This window comes from Anabrus simplex, chromosome 5 (assembly GCF_040414725.1).
Source record: "Anabrus simplex isolate iqAnaSimp1 chromosome 5, ASM4041472v1, whole genome shotgun sequence".
Lineage (NCBI taxonomy): Eukaryota > Metazoa > Arthropoda > Insecta > Orthoptera > Tettigoniidae > Anabrus > Anabrus simplex.
Window position 1 is genome coordinate 255,586,793 of NC_090269.1, and position 22,940 is coordinate 255,609,732.

At 37.7% G+C, this 22,940-nt stretch overlaps 1 protein-coding gene across 1 annotated transcript in view; it reads left to right on the forward strand.

The window, feature by feature from the left end:
- The window catches only part of LOC136873956 (eukaryotic initiation factor 4A-III), a 34,765-nt gene extending 12,201 nt beyond the window's left edge, over positions 1-22,564 (forward strand). The window contains exon 2 of the mRNA XM_067147351.2: positions 22,298-22,564. The gene's annotated coding sequence lies outside the window, so the exon portion shown is untranslated. The remainder of the gene's footprint in view (positions 1-22,297) is intronic.
- The last annotated feature ends 376 nt before the right edge of the window (positions 22,565-22,940 follow it).

A 22,940-nucleotide genomic window follows, 5' to 3' on the forward strand; every position in this document is an offset into this window, starting at 1 on the left:
CCCCACAGGTAATAATCACAGGGATTTAAATCAGGAGGTCTAGGGGGATAATTAACTACATGATCTTCAAAAACTTCCAGTATTACCTCCATAGATGATATACTGTAGATGTTGATTCCTATAGGGAACCTGAATGGTCTGAGAATGAGGTCTATGTATCAATCAGCATTTATTGTTTCTTGGAAAAATGTAGGTTGTATAATTCTGTGAGCACTTATTGTGCACCAAACTCCTATCTTTATGTCATGAAGTGGATGGACATGCAGCTGATGTGGATTTTCTGCACACCAGTAGCGATTGTTGACTATTTACATAGCCACTTAAGTGTAGCCATGTACACTATAAATTAAAAGTTCTGGGTCAACATGCCCATCGTGAACTAACTGAAGCAACCAGTTACAATACCACCCTAGCGAAACTGTCAGGTCAGGTTTGTACGGTTTTGCTTTTAACAGTTTTGTTGCTTTGTAGGCAGAAGACGATGACACATTAGCTTGTACGGCGAGACACGACAGGGATTTTGTTGGAGTTCTTTCCAAGAGAGTTCCTATTTCATCAAGCTTTTCCTCTGTTAAAACGGTTTGCCTCCTGCATGATTTCTTGTTAAGAATGGACCCGGTGGTGCAGAACTTATTTATTAATTTACGTACTGTACTCCTATGGGGAGGGAGGCTGCCAGGAAATTTGAGGATGAATCGAAAGCAGCACTCTGTATAAGAAGTATGCTTCGCACAGCACAACACAATGAATACACGCTGTTCTACTGTATATATCACTTGTTAAACACAGAAACGACGCTATTTTAAAGCGAACAAATTGAACACGCTACCAATACCACAGATGTTAAACTAAACTATTGCTATGAAGCAATGGTTATCGCCACTGTACTGCATTAGATCATCTTAGCTGTTCATGAAGCAATATATCTCTCGGGAAATGAGGCCCCCGGCCGCGCTATCACCTTCCGTGCATGTTCCCCCCGACACACTGAACAAGCCAAAAAAAAAGACCCTGTACAATCTGTAGCCCCTAGTGACGAAGTTTTTTGATTACTGAGAGATTTTAAATACAATTCAATATGGAAAACAATGGGCAAAGTAAATGATTAGACACCTCAAAAGATTACGGAAGTGAAAGCATCAATTGGCACCAATATGTATTCAAATTGGGAGGTTTCTTGAAGATTTGGTATATCTGAATCATCCGTGAGGTGTGTAAAGAAGAAAATTAATTTTGGTGAGGAATTAGTCCCTCAAAGAAAGAAAAGGTCTGGCAGAAGGCCAGTATTCTCACCAGCGTCCCAATATGCCTTCAGAACCAGTTTGCTTCTACAAAAGAAATTAAAATGAAACTGGAACACAGTGGCACCATTTCGTTTGAAAGAACTGTATGGTGCAGACTTTCACAGATGAACTTCAAGGCCTGCAGGTCTGCCTGAAAGCCAAAATTAACTGCTACTGTGATGTCAAAACGTCTTGCATGGGCAAAGGAGCACAAGCATCGAAATTTGGACTTTGTGGAAATCAGTATCGTTAAAGGGAATAATATTTGCCCACATACAGCAATAAATGTATTTCCTGAGTTCTAAGGCCATTCCTAAATCATATATTAATGCCTTTTTCATTTTATTTCAGATTTGCTTTAGTGACGAGTCTACATTCAAAATTTTGGCAAATCTCAGTTTAAGGCGCCCTTGTGAAAAGTACCACCCTGATTGTATTGTGGAGAGTGTGAAACATCCCACCTACGTCATGGTTTGGTCCGTCATCAGTGGGATAGGCACTGGACATCTGTACATGGTTGAGGGAACAGTGCAGCAAGACCCAGTACAAGGATGTTTTAAGGAGGAGGCTTCTAACCTTAAATAAAAGAATGGTTCCCTAATGGAGAACCATTTGTGTTTATACAAGACGGAGCTCCATTCCACAGAGCACAATCAGTTAAATCCTTTTTGCAGCAAGAAAACGTCCCTTTATTACCCTGGCCAGGAAGTTTGCCAGACTTGAACCCGATAAAAAAAGTGTTTGATAACAGCTAGGTAAAGGCGGCTTGACAAACTGTTGATATGTATGGCTTAGTTCTGCATATTGAACATTTTTTTAAACGATAATAATTATTAAAACTGTGTTGTTTATCAGTTTTAATCTATATATATGAAATAACTTGTCCTGACTGACTGACTGATTCATCATCGCAGAGCCAAAACTACTGGACGTAAAGAAATGAAATTTTGGGGATATATTCATATTATGATGTAGGTGCTCGCTAAGAGAGGATTTTTGGATATTTCTTCGCTAAGGGGGTGAAAAGGGGGGTGAAATTTTAAAATGAGTGTATCTATATCTCAAAACTTTAAAAGTTTACAGATGTAAAAATTGGTATTTAGAATCTTCTTTAAAAATAAGGAAACACATATTTTTTTGTTTTCAGAAAATACCAATAGCAGGGGTGAAAAATGGGGGGAAATGGGTTGAATGCCTTTAATCAGGATACCAGTACTTATATCTCAGAAACTGAAGATATTACAGACCTGAAAATTGGTGCTTTTGATCTCTTTTAAAAATAAAGAAACACGAATTTTTTTGTTTTTGGAAAATCCAATTAATACGAGGGTGAAAAGGGGGTGAATTTTTAAAATGAGTGAATCTATATCACCAAAATTTTTAAGTTTGCAGATGTAAAAAATGGTATTTAGAATCGTCATTAAAAATAAAGAAACACGTATTTTTTTGTTTTCGGAAAATCGCAATAGGAGGGGTGAAAAGGGGTGAAGAAAAGGTTGAATGCCTTTAATGAGGCTACTTATGTTTCAGAAACTGAAGATATTACAGACCTGAAAATTGGCGTTTGGGATCTCCTTTAAAAATAAAGAAACACGTATTTTTTTGTTTCTGGAAAATCCAATTAATGGGGGGGTGAAAAGGGGGTAATATTTTAAAATTAGTGTATCTATATCTCAAAACTTTTAAAGGTTATAGATGTGAAAATTGGTATTTAGAATCTCCTTTAAAAACAAAGAAACACGTATATTTTGTTTTCGGAAAATCCCAATAGGAAGGAAGGGTGGAAAAGGTTGAAGAATGGGTCGAATGCCTTTAATGAGTCTACTTATATTTCAGAACCTGAAGATATTACAGACCTGAAAATTGGTATTTGGGATCTCCTTTAAAAATAAATAAAGACGTATTTTTTTGTTTTTGGAAACTCCAATTAATGGGGGGGGGGGTGAAAAGGGGGTGATTTTTTAAAATGAGTGTATCTATATCTCAAAACTGTTTAAAGTTTATGGATGTAAAAATTGGTATTTAGAATCTCCTTTAAAAATAAAGGAACACGTATTCTTTTGTTTTCGAAAAATCCCAATAGGAAGGGTGTAAAAGGGTGAATAATTGGTTGAATGCCTTTAATGAGGCTACTTATATTTCAGAACCTGAAGATATTACAGACCTGAAAATTGGTATTTGGGGTCTACTTTAAAAGTACAGAAACACGTATTTTTTCGTTTTGGGAAAATCCACTATTGGTGGGTGAAAAGGGGGCGTGAATTTTTTAAAATTAGTGTGTCTACATCTTAAAACTTTAAATTTACAGATGTAAAAATTGGTAGTTAGAATCTCCTTTAAAAATAAAGGAACACGTATTCTTTTGTTTTTGGAAAATCCCAATAGGAGGGGTGTAAAAGGGTGAAAAATGGGCTGAATGCCTTTAATGAGGATACGTATATCTCAGAAACGGAAGATATTACAGAACTGAAAATTTGTATATGGGATCTTCTTTAAAAACAAAGAAACACGTATATTTTAGTTTTTGGAAAATCCAATTAGTGGCGGTTAAACAGAAGTGACAAATTGGGGTGAATTTTTTGAAAGACTATATCTCCAGAATATCTTGGAAACGTAAAATGTTACAGTCGTAAAAAGTATGTGTTTGGAATCTCATGTAAATGTAAAGAAACATAGGTGATTTGTTTTTGGAAACTCCTTTTAAGGGGAACTCAAAAGGGGTGAAATTTTAAAATGAGAATTTTTACAGTATGTCTAAAAAACCGTAACATGTTACAGAAGTGAAAAATGGATATTTTATCTCTATTAAACATAAAGAAACATGTATTTTTAGTTTTCGGAAATACCACTTGGCTGGAGGGGGGGGTGTAAAGGTTTCTAAAAATGGTGTTGAATTCTTTTAATTAGGCTACTGATATCTCAAAAATGAAGATGTTACGGACGTGAAATTTGATATTTGCAATTTGCTTTAAAAGTAAAAAAACACGTATTCTTGGAAAATCCATTATGGGGGCGGGGGTGAAAGAATTGAAAAAATAATTGACTTAATTGTATGAGAATACATACATCTAATAAAAACTAAAGTTGTTACAGATCTGAAAATTCGTATTTTGATCTCCTTTAAAAACAATGAAAAACGCGTTTGGTGGGGGGGAACCATCTTGGGGGGCGGGAGTGTAAAGGAGTTTAAATCCTTTCATGAGGACACATAAATCAAAAATTGAAGAAGTTAGAGACGTGATAATTGGTATTTGGAAGATCCTTTACGATTAAAGAAACAAGTATTGTTTTTGTGGAAAAATTCACTTGGGAGGGGGGAGTAGTGTGAAATGAAGTGAAAAAAGTAAATTATTTTTATAGGGATACTTATATCTCAAAACTGAAGGTAATAGACGTGAACATTGGTGTTTGGAATCTCCTTTAAACATAAAGAAACACGCCTTCTTTTAATTATTTTTTGGATGGGGTTGGCGGTAAATAAACTTAACGGCGGTGGGGTGTAGAAGGAGGTGAGACCAATTGAGTTTACTGTACTTAATGTACTTATAAGGATCCTCCGTTGCTCAGGCAGCAGCACGACGGTCTCTCACAGCTGGGTTCCGTGGTTCAAATCCCGGTCACTCCATGTGACATTCGTGATGGACAAAACGGAGGCGGGACAGGTTTTTCTCCGGATACTCCGGTTTTCCCTGTCATCATTCATCCCAGCAACATATAATAGTAATAATAATAATGTTCCGGACCGTCGTCAAGTGTGCGGACCGCGCTGGAAACGGCTCCTGGACGGGTAATGACTAAGAATGCAGTCCGGCCGCGGGTTCAGTGCTGCCAAGGCACCCAATATGACACCACGCCGGATCTCCTGAAGGATTTTATCGATATTAAAAATGATTATAGGAAAAGATGGCAAAGATTTACGGACCCAGCTGGCCGGGAGGAATACCTGAGCGTAGTCCGGGTAGTACGAAATCGATTGCCGGGTAGAAAGATTGAAAAATGTGAGAAAACGTGCCGTATTCTAATAGAAAACGAGTCAGATCGGGAATTTTGGTGGATTCTCGCTGAAAACGAGTCAGATCGCGAATTTCGGCGGATTATATATCTAAAACAATAAGCATTCAATTATAAATTTCAGTAAAATACCGTAGCGAAGCACGGGTATCTTGCTAGTAATCTATAATTTGTGAAGAAATTAAATCCCTTCATTTGGACATCAAATTCTTAGTAGGTTTTTATACCTCTTAAACTCGCAATATGTTAAAAATTCAAGGTGCATCTAATAATATGGCCAGGGACTGTATCTAGGAATAAAATTAGTGCAACATAAACATACAAATTGTTCCCATATTTTCCGAATTGCTACCAGATTGTCGTCTTCTCTTTAGCTGATTTTCTTTTATCATTGAAGTACAGGCAGGTTCATAAATAATCAAATCTGTCTCTTCCTGGCAAAAACAGAGGCCTACAACATATCACTAAAACACTCCCTTGCTGGACTCCTTTCATTGTTTCAAGCCAGTTTGATCTTCCATTTCCTTTCTGGTTTCAATATCATCTTGATTTAAGGATATTAGCCTCCAGTCGTGCTATGCGCCTAAGCTGATGACATGATATTAGGCTCCAAAAACAGGGAGGTCTTCCAGGAAGCAATGGACAAGTTACAGATCTGGGCTGACAAAAATGACCTACAGTTAAATAAAGACAAAACTGTTTACATGACATTTCGAAAAGGAGGAAGAGTTGCGGCACAGGACACAATCACGTTTTCAGGACAGACCTTGAAAAGAGTAGGTAATTTCCGATACTTTGGCATCACTCTTCAATCTAATAGTACCTCTTACAGAATACACATAAGAGAAAGAACGGCAGCAGCCATACGAGGGATCTGCGACACAGAAAACCCCACCATGATCTCGCTAGAAACAGCAATGCTTTTCTTCTGCGGCAAAATTCTCCCTGCTCACCTATGGTATTCATCTCATCTAGGACCACCTTACTATGACCGACTTAGAAACCCTAGAAAGAGTAAAAGCCAGATTCCTGAAAAGAATACTGGGGATAGCAAAAACAGCGCCGTCAAGACTAGCGTATATGCTTGCAAAAGAACGCTTTTTCATAGAAGATATGAGGTACATCCTACAGCTACCATCTACACCACAAGCAGAAGAAGTCCTTAGGAAAAGAAAAGAAAAACAAGAAGAAATATGGCTGGAATTTTTCACAACAGAAGCCATGCTAGACCGAAGATGGAGAAGACGAAACCAGGTTTTGCGAAGTGCCATCACTAGACTATCTGTACATGGATTTCATCATAAATTGTGCATGAAAACGTTCTTCCATGACCCAGATGAAGACTGCTTATGCAAACTATGCAACAAAGTGTGTGCGTTATCATTTTACAATTTGTACACAGAGACACAAGACTCTAAAGGAATACAGCAAAGAATAATGTATTTTGTATCTATTTGATCAGTGTATACTAATTTTATGCACGTTTGTGCGCTCTTTTCTTAATAATAATAATAACAATAATATTTTGTGGTCACGCAAGTCTCTCTAGCTCCATTTCAGTATCCACTTTTATTTTAAAAAATCATACAAATAATGGTCTTATAGAAGGGTGGTTGCTTAAAATGGGCAGGTTATTTTTTTTCAATAACATTTTAAAAAACTTTTTAGCAAAATATATGCAACTTAAAGCCTAGTTTACTGCAGTTTATTTGCCCTTTTACTCTTCAGTACTTTCCATACTTCATTATACAGTACAGTACAAATTTTGTGGTTAACGTTTTAGTTTCCTTTTAAGATACCAAAAATTTAGCTTTGTTCCATTTTGCCTAACATTTTTTAACAAAATTATTTTTCAAACTGTCATTTAGTATGTTCTGCATTCTTACAGTTTTGCAGTGTATAGCAGACTTTTGGAATGCCTCGGTAGTAATGAACATTTGCTCTAATGGCATTGTATCTTGAACCACCTCTTCTTCGACACAATTATAAGTCATCCTTCCCATCATAATAATTGAAAACATTACCAACTTCTGCATTGATAAGAAAAAGACAACACTTTTAAAAGCTTAGAGCTAGTTGTAATGAGATGCCATTGGTGGTAAACACTGTAGTTTCTTGTTCTTCACTTGCAGTTGAGTGATGTGATCAGTGACGGGTAAAGTATAAGAAAAAAGTAATTGGGATGGATTATGTATTACAGTTATTTGAGAAAGATTTTTACTCAATTACAGTTAGAAGTTACTTTTGCTACAAGTAATCAATAAAATTACAATTATTTTACATAACACCAGTCATGAGGAAATCACAGACACTTTTTTGTTTGCATGGTTCAGAAATGCTACAAAAGTACCGTTTTTTTTTTTAAGTATAAAGACATTTGACTTGCATCACTACGCGAGACTAAACATGATACTTTGCAACTTTTGAAATGATCTTTTCCCATCATTTTTATTTTATTAAGTGTAATTTAGCAGTCTAAATAATTTGTCATTTAGTTGGTTCTTAAAATTCTCATCTGTGTGCCTTGACTGCTTTGAGGGAAGTACATCTTTGCATTTACTGAAAAGATGCTATACAGCAGCCCTGTCCAACGCTGTGCCCACAGTGCCCTTCTATTGTGCCCTTCGCAGTTGATTTCCAATTTGAATTTTAATTAACATTTGAAAGCAATATTTTTTGCATTTGAATAAATATTCTTAATTTTCTCTTAAAAGCACTGTCCTCAAGCTCAGGAAACTTGTTATATCCTTGCGTCCATATATAAAGAGCTTTGAGAAAGCCATAAATGTGATCTAGGCCTAACTAACTTGTGCCCCCATTTAGCGAAAAGATGGAACAAAAGTTCAGAAAGAGAACCACTCAATATGTTTGTAGTTGTGACAAGTGTAAATCTCTCACAAACCTCTCACTGTGGGGGAGCTAGCGACAGGTATAAAGCGCTCTACTCACGGAGCCAAATTTAGTGGCATTTTTATTCTATACAACAGGACGGCTTCTTTATGATTCACTTTATTGTAGTGTCATAAACTACCTACCATGACATAGTTTCACCAGGACGAAAATGGGACACCCACTCTACCTACAAAGTACAGTAACTATCCCAACAAAGCCGTGCCACAATCAATGAACAAACGATTTATAGCAATCTTGAAATCGGAATGTTCCAAGTTCCTAACTTTAAGGTGAACATTCAGTACTATATTACTTGTGAGCTTGTGGAGTACATTTTGAGTGCCTTGTGTTGTGATAAATCATTGTCGGCGATGGATAAGTTGTACATTCAACATGTTTTATGTGCTTTGTTTCATTACTGTTTAAACTTTAAATTATTCAGTTATTGAAAATTCGACCGGGTCAGGAATGGAATGAATGAAGCCCCATTTAGCGGCGAGGATAGGAATTGTGCCGGGTACCGAAGCCTGTCGCACTCCTCTGGGGCAATGATTAATGAATGACAGATGAAATATGAAATGATATTGGAGAGTGTTGCTGAAATGAAAGACGACAGGGAAAACCGGAGTAGCCAGAGAAAAACTTGTCCCACCTCCGCTTTTTTCAGCACAAATCTCACATGGCGTGACCGGGATTTGAACCATGGAACCCAGCGGTGAGAGGCCGATTCGCTGCTGTCTGAGCCATGAGGCATTATTCAGTTATTATTCGGCTAGGCGTATATCTATATATATAAAATAAGAGTTTTGTCTGTACATTGCTCAGAATTGGAAAAGAATGGTATTTCTGTATTGGTCATGTCCATAGTAACAAGGAAATGCACTTTTTACTTTTCCGTAATTTCTGTCTGTCTGTCTGTATGTATGTATGTACACGCATCACAAGAAAACGGCTGAAGAGAATTTAATGAAAATTGGTGTGTGAAGTCGGGGGATGAGCCTCTACAATCTAGGCTATAAATTATTTTATTCACACTGAGTGAAATGGTAGTTTAGGGGAAGGCCTAAAATTGAATTCTCAAATATTTATATTATTAGTATTCTTCTCGATAAATACTACATAACTAAAGGTATATAGAATTAAATTTCCGATCATTTATGTCCTACATTGTTACCATACCGGCTTTGATAACACAGATATTCATGAGTTTGTATTTTTGTTCCCAAGTCCATATTAACGCCGAGCCACGAGAAAATGGGTTAACAGAATGTAATAAAAGTCGGTATATAGAGTCGGCGAATAAGAAACTACAGTCTAAGTTAAAAACAATTTTATTTGCCCTGTATGAAATTGCAGTTTAGGGGAAGGCGACTAAAATTTAATTTTTAAATAGCCCGACTATAACTAAGCTATAAAGAATTTTATTCGCCCCGGATTAAACTGTAGTTTAGGGAGAGGCGCCTAAAATGTAATTGTTAAATACCTATGTTATTGGTTCTATCGAAAAGTACTACATAACAAAAGTTATAGAGAATACAATTTCCGACCATTTATGTTTTATTCAATTTTACCGTACCGACTATGATAAGTGGTATTTCAGAGTCGGAAGAAAACTAAATGTGAAGGCCTGCAATATTGAAAGCGCATAACATTGATCAACAATAACATTACATTGACCATTGTTTGTGGTGATGTTCTTTATATCTTATGCTGCCGCTCAACTCTGATAGATGGGATTACTGCTGCGTACCGAGTATGACAGCCTGACTGAATATTGGTGGGAAATAGCTGGGGAGTTAGAAAACTTTCTTCTTTAGCGTGTCATTCCTCTGGTTCATACATTTTCTGATAACGTACTGCTGCTACGCAACTCACTGGTTCATCATAGTATTCCAGCTATTCGATCCCTACTCTGACGCACTGTTTTGAATGAGCATTGTGCATCTTAAGACAGAGGTGCACTTAAAAGTAGTAGTAGTAGTAGTAGTATGGCCTGGTCCAGAATTACAATTTAGGCATATTCCAAATTATAGCACCACAAGTCACTAAATAACTCAAAATTCAACCCTGAAAAGAGCCATTTCTTAAAAAGAGCTTCCTCTTCACTTTTATTAAATTCTTCATTCATTTTATTCAAAATTAACATTGAAGAGGGGGTTTCTCCTCTGGCTTGGAGGAAAAAAAATTGCCTCCACGTCAGATTTTGCCACCGCCAGTGTAGTGAATTGAGATTTTCCGACTCATCGGCTACTCCTAGGAAACAGATTAGTAAAAGGGCATAGTTTTTGCCCTGGGACTCTCCACTGTTAGATCGCCCCTCCAAAAAAAGACAGTGTGTTCACGGATTACAGCTGTCTGCGGCCTGATCATTGCAGATCTGGACCTTTGGGCTGTTAAATCGGTAGCGTAGTACTGTTCGTTGAAAATGAGAAAATGTGTGGTTTTTCATTTGATCGAGTATTTCATATGAAATCATTGCTTTTACTCGTGCCATTCCTATTGACATCATTGTAATGACCTGTGTTCATTTCAGTTGAGAAAACCACTAAGTCTTTCTGAGGATGTAAAAAAGGCAAGTGGAGGGTGAGTGTCTGCCATTATAATGCGATTCCCCAACCTGATTGCGACTGATGGTAGGCAAGCATGCCTCCCCTTACAATGAAAATTCCATAACGCAGTCTTCATATGAGAAAAGACGTTTGGTGATTTCTCCGTCGCGTTCCAGGGTAACGTTAAGAGCTATGCAATTTAATAGTCTTGCTCACAACGCGTACTCTACCTAACCTACAATTCTGTATACAATATAGAATTCCATTGCGAAGCACGGGTACATCAGCTAGTTTTATTAATATGTCTAAAAGGCAAAGAAATTATAACTTTAACAGTGAATGGGAGGATCAGTATTGCTTTATTGTAAAGAAAGGAAAACCTATGTGGTTATTATTATTATTTTTTGTCACGTGTGTCTGTTCCTAACGTAGAGCAACATTTTTGACTAATCACAAAAAGTTTTAACATTGACTTTCCTATGAATTCTGAACTAAGAAAACACATAATGAAAGACCTAAAATCTAAATTAGCATTGCAACATTGTGCATTTAAGAGACCCGTTCAACTAACACGTAACATGACAATAGCTTCTTACAAAGTTTGTTACGTTGTAGCTAAAACGAAAAAAGCTTCCAGTGATGGGGAAGTTGTAAAAGAAGCAATGTTAAATGCTGCTGAATCTCTCTTTGATTCTCACAAAGATAAATCTGCACTTATATCTTCAATCAAAGGACTCCAGTTATTTCACCAAACTGCTGCTAGGCCGGTTGAACAGATTTCTGATAATATGGAATCTCAGTTGCAACAGGAGTTGCAATCATCTGAATATTTTTCACTCCAGTTTGATGAAAGTGCTGATGGGTTTGACATTGCTGAGTTGTGTGTTTTTGCTGTGATTTTACAGTAAAGGAAGAATTTGTTAAACTATTGCCACTTCATGGGCATACTAGGGGAGAAGACATATTTAATGTGTTCCTAAAATTTGCCAAAGATAGTAACTTGTCATTTTCAAAGTTAGTTGCTATAACAACAGATGGGGCAAAATAATGGATTTCTTTCTCTTTGTTCTAAGGGTGAATCATTTCCAAAATTTCTTTCTTATCATTGCATTATCCACCCAGAATCATATACGCAAAGGTTTTAAAGTTCGATCATGTCATGAAAATCGTAACTCAAGTCGCGAATTATATAAGATGTCTTCTACTCGTCATCTATTGTTCAAAAATATTTTAATTAAGTATATCAGATTCTGAGTATGGTGACGTTCTTCATGCACACGTAAGGTGTCTTTGTAGGGGAAAAATACTCTTAAAGTTTCTGCTGTCTGTTGGATGAAGTACAAGACTTTATGATATCATCTCGTCGGCAATATTGATGATATATCATGGCTAATAGATTTAGCTTTCATGGCAGACATCACCACAAAATCAAATGAGTTAAATCTCAAATTGCAAGAAAAAGATCATAATATTTCTGGTATGATAAGTATTGTTAATGCATTTGAAAAGAAACTAAAGTTATAGATTGTCCATTTAAATAGTTATTCCCTTTCACATTTTCCAAATTTGAAATGTGTGGTAGTAACAGTAAATGGCAGCAAGTGCAATTTTTCATCACTTGTCATACATCTTGAAACTCTTAGGTCTGAATTTGGTAGTAGATTTTTTTAGCCAGTTTTCAGTACTTGAACCAGTGATCATGTTTGCTTCTGTTGATGTTTGTGAGCTTGGAGTTAAGGTGTGTGAAATCTTTGAAAATTATGATCCCGAAGAATTAGAAATGGAAATTTGAAGTCTTCAGTCAGCCCTTTCTTTGAAATCCTCCTATGCAACATGTGACAATTTCTGGACTCTAGTGGATGGTAAAAAATATCCTATTGTCTGCAGTATTGCTGTGAAAATGTACTCTTGTTTTGGTTCAACATATCTGTGTGAAGTTGCATTTTTTACTATGATCATAATAAAAATAAAAAAAAATACCAATCCTGCCTGACAGACTCACACCTTGATGACGCGTTAAGAGCAGCCTTATCCAGTTACGTGGGCGAATGAAGTATAAACAGGATTTTAAAATATTAATTTATTGAAAAACAAAAGGCAATTACAGTTTATTTTTCCACATAGTTTTCCACTTCAGAAATACATTTTCCCAGCAAGAAGGAAGTTTTTTTTTTTTTATTGCAGCATTGTAGAATGAAGCTAGTTGCATCAGGAGCCACTTGCGCACAAATTCCTCTGTGCCTTCGTCATCTTCAAATCATTGCCTTCCTAGAGCATCTTTAAGCGGTCCAAACAAATAGAAATTGCAGGGCGATAGGTCTGGGCTGTAAGGAGGATGATCAAGTTAAATCCAGTGCATTTCTTGTAGTTTGGAGACTGTTATAGCTGCAGTATGGGGCCTAGCATTGTAGTGGTGGAGGATCACCTGTCAAATCGGTTGGTTTCATCTTTTGCAGTGATATGTGACTTTGTTCAACAGCTCGCAGTAGTAAGCAGCATTGACTGTGCGTCGCTTATGCAAAAAATTAATGAGCAAAATGCCTCGCCTTTAAAGATAACGGTTGAAAAAACCTTGCCAGCTGACAGCCAAATTCCTTCACAAGCAAGAAATTTTATAATTATGCGTTGCGCAGTGGAGGGTTGCACCTGTTGCTCTGACATCATGAGTGTCACTGACGAAGCGGTTGGAAGTACGTAATGGCCAGCTCTCTCCACTCCTATCGGCCCCACCCTTGCATACTAGAAGCGCAGGTCCAGTCCTACCAACTGTTGATGTTCAGGAGCAAAAATCCCATTTATATTTGGTTGGCCTACAGTACATACACACCCGATTTTCCTCAACTTACCATGAGAATGCAGTGCCAAATTTCATATTAATTATGTAGGCCTAAGTAAATACTCTATAATTTCATATATTTGTTAATTCTAGATGTATTATCATTATTATTATTATTATTATTATTATTATTATTATTATTACTACTACGAAGGTCGATCAAATATAAACAGGATTTTTGTTCCTGAACGTCAACAGTTGGTAGGACTGGCCCCGCGCTTCTAGTATGCAAGGGTGGGGCCGATAGGAGTGGAGAGAGCTGGCCATTAGTACTTCCAACCGCTTCGTCAGTGACACTCACGATGTCAGAGCAACAGGTGCACCCCTCCACTGCGCAATGCATGATTATAAAATTTCTTGCCCATGAAGAAGTTACAGCGGCGGAAATTTGCCAGAGATTGACTGCACAGTTCGATGATCAAACATTGTCAAGCACGCGTGCGTGAAAGGAGTGGCGTAGGAAAGGGGAGGCAGCACCAGTAAAAGCCAAGACTCAACTGTCAGCTGGTGAGGTTCTTGCAACCATTTTTTTTTTTTTTTTCCATCGGCAAGGTATTTTGCTGGTTGTTTGCATGAGCGACACACAATCAATGCTGCTTACTACTGCGTGCTGTTGAACAAAGCGAGGGTTGCATATCGCCGCAAAAGACGAGATCAACCGATTCAACAATGCGCGGCCCCATACTGCAGCTCTTAACTGTCTCCAAGCTACAGGAAATGCACTGGACTACACCGGATCATCCTCCTTACAGCCTGGACTTATCACCCTGCAGTTTCCATTCGTTCGGACCGCTTAAAGTTGCTCTAGGAGGGCAACAATTTGAAGATGACGAGAGTGTGGAGGACTTCGTGAGCAATTGGCTGGTAACACGACCCTGTTCTTTTTACAATGAGGGCATCAAAATTTGGCTGATACGCTGGGGCAAATGCATTTCCAAAGCAGGAAACTATGTGGGGAAAAAAAATGTAAATGCCTTGTGTTTTTCAATAAATGAATTTAAATAAAAAATAATTTATATTTGATCCCCCCTTTTATTATTATTATTATTATGATTATTATTATTATTATTCGTTGTAGTACCTAGAGCAGTAGTGTTGAACAGATGGATTCGTAACCTGGCCCCCGCATACCCTTAATTATCGTGTGAATGTGCCTGAAAACAAATTAACGTTGGACAGCCCTGTTCCACAGGGTCACTTGAAGGAATACCTGTGTTTAATTTTAAGAGCATCCCCAGCAGTGATGGGTATTGTAGGATAAAAATGTTGTCTTTGCAAAATATGTCATCCAACACTGCTGCTGGTTCTGCTGTAGTATGACTGAACAAGTTACCTTCATCATCACTATTTTTTGCCCAGTGTCTTGTGTTTCCGTGCAATTTATATTGATATTACTAGAACGTAACAATTTCAATTTGATTTCAAGAAGTAAATTGCTAGTAGAGGTTATGTTTTGTAAAAAGTAAAGTAAAAATTACTAAGGAAGTATTTGTTACAAGTAATTCAATTTATTTTACTCAGTTACTTTCCAACTCTGGACATGATAAGGGGCATTATTGAGCAAATAAATAACTTTTCTGTTTTTTATTGCTCATTGTTTTTTCAACATATGAAGGCCATTCTTCAGCAATAGGCCTCATCGTCCAAGCTTCCTTGTTTGCTCACCAAGTTAGTCCACTCATAATTTTGAAATCTATGTTTTGAAACATCTCGGATGAAGAGACTTGCCAATGATTAATGACAGTTCTCTTTGACCAACTCCAGTAATAGGGCCTACAGCAAGAGACCGTTAAAAGTTTTCACGTGCCTTATGCTCCGAGAACGTTGGTGATCAGTAGCACGATCTGTTTCTTATCCATAGAATGAAACTCCAAGCTATTTAGCTCAAACCATTGATATAAATTATTTAGCCATAATATTCTTCTCTTACCGAGCTCGATAGCTGCAGTCGCTTAAGTGCGGCCAGTATCCAGTAATCGGGAGATCATGGATTCGAACCCCACTGTCGGCAGCCCTGAAGATGTTTTTCCGTGGTTTCCCATTTTCACTCCAGGCAAATGCTGGGGCTGTACCTTAATTAAGGCCATGGCCACTTCCTTCCCATTCCTAGGCCTTTCCTATCCCATCGTCGCCATAAGACCTCTCTGTGTAAAGCAAATAGCAGTTAGTTAGATATTCTTCTCTTCATATTTGTTATTGGAATATTACCTGTGTAGAAGGTACTTATTATTTCTCATCATATGACTGAAGTATTCAAGTTTCCTTCTCTTGGGGGTATTGAGAATTTTAGATGGTTTGTTCATACAACGCAAAACTTCCATATTGGTAATTTTGGCTGTCCAAGGTATTTTGAGTATGAATATTGAATTTTCACGACCGCATTGTAATCGAAACAGACTTTCAACGTATTAGGTCGTGTTATGTACATGTAGTACGTGTTGAAGAGATGTTGTGGAGGTTGTGGGTTCGGATCCCACTGGTGTCCGGCTGGCCATTTTTGTTCTGTACTTAACATCTCTTCAACACGTACTACATGTACGTAACACAACCTAATACGTTGAAAGTCTGTTTCGATTACAATGCGGTCGTGAAAATTCAATATTCATTGACATGCCCCACAACGGGCGACTTAAAACGCCCTCTACAGTGTGCTAGCAGCAGTGCCAGACCTGTAGCTCAGATCCTTTCAAAACAGAACAAAGATGGCCTAGGCCACCATAGCTCAATTGGTATAGCAACCGACGCGAAATCGGGAGGTTGTGGGTTCGGATCCCACTGGTGTCCGGCTGGCCATTTTTGTTCTGTACTTAACATCTCTTCAACACGTACTACATGTACGTAACACGACCTAATACGTTGAAAGTCTGTTTCGATTGTATTTTGAGTATCTTCGGTATGTCACATTTCAAATGCATCCAGTCTCTTGCACAGGGTGTTGGCTAGTATCCAAGCTTCAACACCCTACAGCAGAATGCTAAATATTGTAATACTGTAGTAATCTGATGCGAAGTGTTAAGTAGTAAATGCTCTTTTGAAAGTTTTCCACATGCACATTGCTCTGTTTTAATTGTCAATAATTTATATGACAATGATAAAAGAACAGCCCATTCTCATCAGTGTTGTTAACATCTTTCATATCATATCCTTCAGTAACTATTTTTCCATTCCATGTAAGTTAGAACACTTACATCAGTCAGCTACTATCCTCGTTCAAATGAAGATGCGCAGCGTTATGTGCCTGTGTGAGGAATGGCCTCTTATGTGGTGAAAGACTCCCAATTTTCATTGCATGCAGTTCCCGTTGCAATGTTCTCTCACTAACAGGTTGGGATGGACCCGCATTCACTGACTGCAGCAATTCCTGTTGGGTTTGGAAATGATTTTGATTCAGAAGCCATGAAACGCATCTCCGGTCCCTCTCAGCCAGGGTCTTTTTCTGACCACAATTCTGACATCATTTTTTGTGGCCATGAATAGTACACCACTACTTATAGACCCATTGAACAGTCTGCTGTGAAACCCCAACAAATCCAGCAACTTCACGCACCGTATATCCCTTTTTGCCACCCTGTTACCAATATAAATGGTCCGTTATTGGACATTATAAATTTACTCATTTGGGTCAAATATTTCAGGTTCACTATGGGAATCAACATCTATATCATCTGATGGCCAGGCAGGCATCAGTTTTTGGTAATGAGATAAAGTCTCTCATAGTGTACTGGCACTGCCTTTGGCTTCAAGTAGCCTATGCAGTGGCCTCCACGGTATGCACTAGCCATGCGTCTTGGTGGGTGTGCTATTTACCAACTGATGAGTCCAACTTAGCACACTGGGGCGAAACGCTGGCAACCAGGAATGAGTTAGCTGGAAAATTTATAATGTCCAATAACGGACCATTTATATTGACATTACATATAAATCACTCGCGAGAATCTAATATCATTTAAATAATTCTGATGACACTAAACGCATATCTATTACTGTGGGCTTTAACTACAAAATTACTAACCTTATTCTTTCATATTAATATATATATATATATATATATATATTATTAAAGAAACTTATCTTTTTCCGTCGCTTTCCAGAACGATATGTCATTTGGTCATCTTCCGCAGAGTCTCTGGAATCTGGTCATTCTGCTTGGCTGGTCATCGTGATTTCATCTCTGGCATGCCGGTCCAGCTCGGAATCATCCAGGTCAAATCTTCTTACAGAGCCATGATTTCCTTCAAAAGCTCTGTTGAAAAGACAAAATACATTGATGAAATTAGCTGTGACATATTATCGTTTTCAAAGCCTTTTAACATAATTGAACTATTTAATTCTGCTTAATATTGCTTCATATAATCTCAATTGCTATTAGATCTCCAACATGTCTGCTAATATTTCAAGTTTATCTCGTATAGAACAGCTTTTCTAGTTATTGTTCGTTTATGCTGCGATGTATTTAATATCTGCTTTTATATTCATGGCCTTGTCCTTGTAATTTTTCTATGCCGCTGCCAATCAATTTACAAGTTTCGTATTTCAATATTTCCCGCGTATTATTTAATCCTTTTATATATTCTTCTATTACTGTATAATCTTGTTTAGACATTATGAATGTCTTTCTTTCCTTAAATTCTTCTCTGGTTATTAATGTCTTATAAGATTTATGCAGCTTCTTGCTCCGAACACGTCCAGTCCCTTGAGTTAGCTTTTCGTTTGTGATTTTTAAACAGTGTTGGTCTTAACAGTTCGAATATCTATTTTGTCTTGGTCACTACCATCGCAAGCTTATTCATTCTAACTTTGTGTTACTCTCAACTTCCTTGACATTTTATATAATTTATTCATTGTGTCTAACTTCATTACTAGTAATCGCGTTCGTCTTAATTCGATTGAGCTTAATTTCTGGAATAGTGGAATGGCACAGTATGAATACTGATATCACTGCCAGGTGCCAGTCAAGTCTGTGATCACAGTTCTTAATGAAGCTTGCTAGTTTGACTTCACCACACATTGACGGCATTGATAGTCCCCATTTGTTAATGTTAATTGTTTTGGCTCCCCTGGTTGAGATGGAGCTTTTATAACTGCCTGCATTTCAATTTCACCACTACGTCACTCACGGTATCTGAATCAAACCAGAAATCTCACAGATGGAGTGACTGAATCACACGACCATTTCCGTCCTCCTGAGCTCTTGTACATCTGTTTCAACTTCTGTAGCTAGTAAACATTTATTCTGAGCATTCACACCTTATATAGGCATATGGGATCACTCTACTTTCCTTTTGACTGTCTTGTCATTAAAGGCAATGTGGCATCTGGATACTAAAGAGTTTCGCGTGTGCCATTTGCATTCCTAAATCCAAGTTGTGTAGATGATATTTACTCTTCACAGAGCTTATCATCTTCTTGGTGCATTATCTGTTGCATATATTAGTGGTCATTATAGCGACATCTTTTGATACGACAGCCCTGAAGAGCTCTTCGGGTGTCTTGTCACAGGATGTACCGTATTTGCTCGCATATAACGTGCACTTTTTTGACAAAAAGTAAGTGAACTTTTCGACGCATGATATACGCAGGGATTTGTGTGCGAAAGATCATACTCCCAAAAACCGCAACATTTGCATTAGGCTATTGAAATGAGACAACTGGCATACTTACCCTATTCATTGTCACTGCCTTCAATCTCCAAGTACGTGCATCATCCTCGTCACCATCCCATACTACATCATTCTGACTTCTGTCCAATGCATTTGCGATGCCCGTCTTCAAGAAACTCTTCACAATAACGTCTGTCGTCACCATAACCCATGTCCGTATAACCAATCACACACCAGTTCAACCAACGGCCTCTTTATTATGCCTGTTGTCGTCAACTCATGCTTCTTTCCTGCCATCAGTTCGGCATACAATTTACATATGTTGTCCTTGGAGGGCTTGTTGACAGATATATCTAAGGGCTGTAGACAATGTGCGAGTCCACCGGTAATTACAACGAGATCATTAATTTCCTGAAGATGTTTTTTCGTGTCTGCGAAAACTGTCTCACAATCGCATTGCTGGTCGTCAAAGCATTGCCTCTGGCCGTTCTCTGCATACCGTACAGACCCAGTCGTAGACAAGAGCTGTATCCATCCATCCTTTGTCTTGAACCCGTACATGAATGTCTTTGGGATTCTCCCTTCTTGTTGATGGTGGTGTTGCATTGCATGTCGAAGTTTATCGACGTTTGATCTGCACTGCCATTTTGAGATAAGAGGTAATTGTTTTTCTTCCACGTTGCTATCACATAGCAGTGAAATATGATTTTGTCACTGAAATCATTTGGCATTCTCTGACGGAGAGTTGTTCACCTTTGTAGACACAAGCCATTTCGTGTCATGAATCTACAGACCCAACCCCAGCTGACTTTCAGATCTGAACAGCTAATTCCTCCTTTAATCGCTAGTTTGCACGCTTTGAAATGTAGTGTCTCGTGTGAGATACTAAAGCCATAATTTTGCAACTCTGTAACGTAATGAAGCAACTAGTCTTCCAGCTCAGAAAACTTACCAATTTTCGGCCCTCTGAATGCCTAACAGTATGTGTTTGGTGGTTTCTAGGGCAGTTTACTGTTTACGCCAGTAGCGAACATTAAACTCAGTCACACTGAATTCTCGACTGGCAGCTCTTATTCCATGTTCTTCAGCATATTTTATCATTTTGAGTTTAAACCCAGTGGTGTAACTCCTACGTTTCTCCAAAACTTAAAGATCAACCTAGACAAGAAAACTTAACTGAGAAACAACACTGAAACGTGGACAGAATACTGGAACTTGTCGATGGTACAAACAGATGGACAATACCTAATACTGTGATCACTTGACTGCCTGGACAGGGAAACACTCCCAGTTCACATGATCAGCTCTGCTGGACAGGTAGCAATAAGCACATTGACAAAGAAGGAAGAATGAGAGAGATGGCTGAGTGTGACTGACTGGCTAGGAATGTGGTCTTGGGGTGGAGATTTGCGAGTTAAGTATTTTTGTTACAACAGGTAGCGTCAACCGTTCTGCAGGTAGAAGGAAATGTAGCTTCTTCTTGTACTGTTACGTACAAAGTACCATAACAGCAATTGGTACAGTCCCAATATTCAATGTAGGCACGTCCACAGAATACCCAAACTTTCTTTCGTGTATATACCGTATGTCCTTATGACATCAGAAATTAATGCGAGTTATGTGTGTGGATTTTTCCTGCAATTTCAAATGTTAAAAAAATGGGGTTTGAGATATACATGGTAGTGAGTTATATGTGAGCAGATACGGTAATTGATGTAACAGGTGATAGAAGAGACTATAAACCTATGTGAAGAAATTGTCAGTTATATTTAAATTTAAAATTAAATATTTAAAAAGTTGATGTTTTTAAGTTTTCAGTAACTCTTCAGGTAGCAGTGGCAAAGTAAGTCTGCTGGTAACTAGGAAGAGTTTGGGTGAGGCAAGATAGTGAGTGGAAGCTGTTGCTTAATCCAAGCATGACTTTGCCTGATGGCAGGAGTGAGGCAGTGAGGGAGTCAGCTGAATGAGAATACCACTGTTCATCTTGTAAAATCCCTAAGTAAACAAATTGCTATTGTTGCAACCTCACATAAATGATTGGGAAATTTGAACTGGTAGTACTGTGTAGCCTGCCTAGTAAATGTAGAAGCCATTGATTGATTGGTCAATTGATTGATGTTCTAAAGACAAAATAATATCTATATTCAGCATGGTGTGGAAGTATGTTTTAAAATGTATGTTTATGCAATGTCTCTGTCAAGCACTCTCCTACATACATGTTACATGTTTCTACCAAAATTTGACTGAAGGGTTCAGTGGAGAATGAGAAGGAAGAAAAAAAAAAATTCTTCAATATGCATAAAGTTAAGAGATGAAATAAAAGAAAATAAAGCTCCTCGCTGTTCTGAGAGTTAAGATATGAAATTTTTAAAAGTTAAGCTCCCCACTGTGTTGAGAAATAAACGACGAAAGAAAATTATTGATGTGGACCAATGACACACTCTTAAGCAGGCTGCAGCGCACTGATCTCAAGACACATTGACATAGAACATTGCACAGCCTTGGAGTGATGGCGACCTGAAAGCCACTGCTGTGGCCGAGTTCTGATTAGTGGAGGGGAGTATTCAGTGCCTGTTGGCTTCTCAAACACATTGACTGAAATTCTGTGATGTATTTTCTCCTTCACTAATTAAGATAGGAGTAAAATTTTTAAAGATATTTGGTTAGAAAACAATCTTCCACCACTAGTTCAATTGGTGTAGCTTTTTACCACCATCACATGACTAAGCTCAAAGATTTTTAGGCAACATACAAATTCTGATATGCACCACTTGCTTTATCCTTATGGAAAAGATCTCATTGGCTCCTGGAGTCATTTTCTTGATCTCGGCTTGTACTTCTTACTGTTTTGCATTCTATCCATTTCCAATATATTTGGCCTACATGTTTATTCCTTGTATCTCTGATCATTCTGAATCTGATGCCTCTCTTATTCTTGATCACTCTATTCACTGTATTATTTCTGTTGCCTGTCTGGCTTTCCATTGACCTTGCTTCATTTCAGAGTCTCTATTTCTTACATATATGATACCGTTCTAATTGATAATGCTGATATATTGTGTTATTTCAGCTTGTGAGAAAAACTTTCCTCCTAAGCCACTCATGACTTTATATTTTTGTTTCCAGGTGCTTCTGATTGACAAGGGTCAAATACACAGACTGGTATGGATTATCTGAACTGACCTCATCAGGAGATGGAAATATGCTGCTGTTTATTGGTTAAATAGATGAAAACTGTCGTTTTATTAAATGGAAGTACACAAAAGAATTTTCTGTGCATACATTACCTACTAATTTTTTTTCACTGTAAGTTATTTCTCCTGAGACCCATGTGTATTATGCAAGTTTGCTGTTCAAATGGACATAATGGAAGAAAATTTGTGCTTAACTTAAGTTGTGTTTTTGTTAACACCCGTTCACCGACTTATCCAAATTAGGACTGTACAGGTATGTTTTTCTAGTTGATACATAAAAGGAAAGTAATTTTGAGGGCTTCCAGTTCACCTCATGATGATATCTTTCATGATCACTGATTGTTTAGAAGTTGAAGTGTGAAGACTGTTTCATTTTCTCATTACCTCCAAGGTATAATTTAACCCTTGAGCAGGCGCACGGCTTTCCAGAACACGAGTGGGCACGTGGTGTACTTACTTTGTACACACTTAAGGAATAACTGGTTCTCTGCTACCAAGATAAATATGTATGAGCTGAATTAATGTTAAATTAACCAATAATAAAATAAACTTCCATTATATCACTCTTTTGCCTT